Source organism: Mus pahari, chromosome 16 (genome assembly GCF_900095145.1).
Source record: "Mus pahari chromosome 16, PAHARI_EIJ_v1.1, whole genome shotgun sequence".
Taxonomy (NCBI): domain Eukaryota; kingdom Metazoa; phylum Chordata; class Mammalia; order Rodentia; family Muridae; genus Mus; species Mus pahari.
Genome location: NC_034605.1, coordinates 44,978,090 through 44,981,374, shown reverse-complemented (window position 1 = coordinate 44,981,374; position 3,285 = coordinate 44,978,090).

The following is a 3,285-nucleotide window of genomic DNA, read 5'->3' as shown; positions in this document are numbered from 1 at the left end:
CAGAGGCAGAGGCAGAGGCAGAGGCAGAGGCAGAGAGGCAGAGGCAGAGAGGCAGAGGCAGAGAGGCAGAGGCAGGCAGATCTTTGTGAGTTAGAGGCCAGCCTGGTCTACAGAATTAGTTCCAGGTCAGGCAATGATACACAGAGAAAAACCTGTCAAGAGAAAGGATGTAGGGGAGGAAGGAGAGGAAGAAAACAAGAGAATACAGGGCTTGGAATAAGTGGACCTTGTTTCATTTCTGACTTCTTATTCCCACTTAGAACAATGTAGAAACAAATGTTTGTGGAATGAAAGAATTCCATTGGAATCTGAATCCTTCTCATCTTCTGTGTCAAGCTAAATGAGCTTTTTTTTTTTTTTTCTTCATCATGTCTTTATAAACATCTTTTTCAAATTCCATTTCCAGACTCAGGATTATATAATGGAGTTTAAAGAGCTCTACTCAGGCTATAAAGACTGGTGGAATACAGACTGGTCCCATAGATTATACAGCATCCCCAGCAAACTGCAGAAACAGCCTGGCTGGAGAACTCTCAGACCATCCTCCAGTCCCCAAGTCCATCCCTTTATTCTCTGCCCCAGTTCCCACCAGCCACTCTACTGACATGACTGGCTCATATTTTTCATTGGTTGTTTTAAAAAGTTCTCATCTACTGCGGTTTCATAGAGTTTTAGTGGCTTAGCATTTTTTGTGAATGGAAGAGAAGTGGAGGGAAGACAGAGGAGGGGTCAAGGAAATATTTGTCCATAAAAAATATCAAGAAAAAAAAAATACCGTGAAGCGAGGCCAGGTGGTGGTGGTATACACCTTTAGCCCTAGAGGCAAAGGCAGGTAGATATCTGCAACTACAAGACCAGCCTAGTCTACGAAGCGAGTTCCAGGACAGCCAGGACTACACAGAGAAACCTGTTTTGAAATTCTATACTCGGAGTAAAGGTTCAAGGGTGATTTTATAAGAAAAATTTTGTGTCAACTGATACCACCTAATTCAACTCACGTGCCTCACCTTTTCTCTCTGGGCTGCTATAATTGTTGAATTAAAGAGGTTTAAAGAGCAAACACATTCTTAGTTGAGGAATTGTGAGTACTTAGTAGTGCTCGAACTGCTGCTAGCATATATGCCTACTGGTTAAACTCCTGGTATCTCTGGCCCTCCTTGACATTGCTCTTTCCCAGAACTTCCCAGCCCAGAAACTCCCAATTCTCAATATATTGCTGGGTTCTAAGAACCTTTCCCACATGCCTGCTCACTGAATCTGATTTTTGCAACTGAATTGCTTCTGGCAAACAACCATTCAGGCATCAATTTTTCCCTAAATTCTCCACTGTCTTATTCAGTACTAGTTTGTCAATTTTTCTGTTTATAAAAGCCCACAGCTATGAATTTGTGATTTTTTGAACTCATTGGCATCTTTGTGGTTTTACTGCCCTACCCCCACCCCCCGCAACCTCCACCGTGATAAATCCTGTTATGCTGAAATGTCCTTAGGTATTAATATGAAAGAAGCCAAGAAAGGTCAAAAACTGGCTTGGGAAAAACTGGAGTTTCACAGAAAGAACTAACAAAACTGAAGGTAGCATTAACTCCCCATTAGAACAGTGAGCAGAAAGGGGAGTGGGGGGGCAGACTAGCCACTATTGACAAGACGGTAAGTAAAGCCTCCTTAACAATGTTTATCTGTTTCTAATACCTTTAAATTTTTCAGCTATTTTAATTTCTGCAAGGGGAGGTAGAACTTTAATCATGGGAGATGATTTTTAAAATAAGACATTTAAATAAGGTTGGGGCAGGGACATCAGCTATCCAGATGGCTATCTGGCCGGAAGACAGTATAGATCTTATTCGAAAGATTTTTTCCCCCCTGTTAATGGATTATGAACACAAGGGTTGGTAATTATAAAAAATATTAATGCAAGCAGCAAATCTTGGCATGGTCTCAGTATGGAGCGCACTCAGTACGGAGTAACAGGACACACACATTTGCCTTCTACTTGCTACTCACACAACTGTTGTTCCCAACTGCTGTGGAACCTTCTGGTTGTCAAATTCCATCCCTCACGTAGTAACAGGAGAGTCAAAACAGTCCCCTCCCTTCCCAAGCTGGGATGGTACAGCAGTTTCCTAACAACGTTCTCGCAGAAAGTCCCCTAGTCCACCACATGGAATAAAATAAAGCAACTTCCAGGAAAGGAAGTCAAGTGTTACCTACCAACCAATAGGTTACCCATTTAAAAAATAATAATAATAATTCTAAATTCATACTTCTCTTTTAGCAAGGTTTGGTGACCAGGAGGAGAATGGATCTTCCAAAACCACTTCTTCTACTATCTCAATAAGCATGGGTTCTTCAGGGAGCATCTAGTCTGAGCGACTGACAGTCCTGCCTCCATTTGCATACAGTGAAAAACAGAATCCTCACAAGTTTTTTTCATGAGAGCCTCTGAAGAGTTCTTCTTAAGAAATCTCAGATTTTCTTAATTTTTAAAACACAATTTATCCTAACCAAACACACATGTGGAAAATGATCCACAACAACTGTTATGATAGTGGTCGGTGATTCACGATCCCCGGAGGCCAATCTGCAGTATGTTACCACAGAGTGTGTATCTGCTCTCATGGGAAACCTGAGGGATTAGTTAACTGAGAGATGGTGGGCCGGGGATATAGCTCTATGGTAGAATAGTTGCCTGAACATAAACACCTTGGGGTTTGATCCCCGGCACTGCAAAAAACAAACATATAAATAAATAAGATAAATTCATAGAAAGAGCGAGAAACTCTTGAGGTGCTTTAAAAATACTATATGTAGCTGAACGGTGGGGAGTTGTTGCTCTTCACCACACTTCCTTGCTTGGGCAGGGGTCAGCCACCTAAGTATATGACAATGTTGAGAGTCTGGCATGTACTATTGGTCAGTTGGGTAACAAGCAAAAAAGGAGCATTCTGCTAATTTAATCTAGAAGATTCAGAAAGAGAAACCCATCCTAATGTCACTTAGGTAGACAAACTCCAACCCAGACACATAGCTAATTGTAGCCTAAGTTTAAATATGTTAAGAAAACATTTTACACTGCCCTCAACTATAAGAGAAGTCATACTGATGTTCTGCAGAGAGCAATGCATTCTTATTAAGTGATCTGGAAGTACCTACTTCCATAAGTAGCTAATTAAGGGCCTCTTTCCCTTTAAACTTAAGGCAGGGGCAGTGGGTGCAATGGTGTGTGTGTGTGTGTGTGTGTGTGTGGTATATGTGTGTGTGTGTATGTGTGTGTGTGGTGTGTGT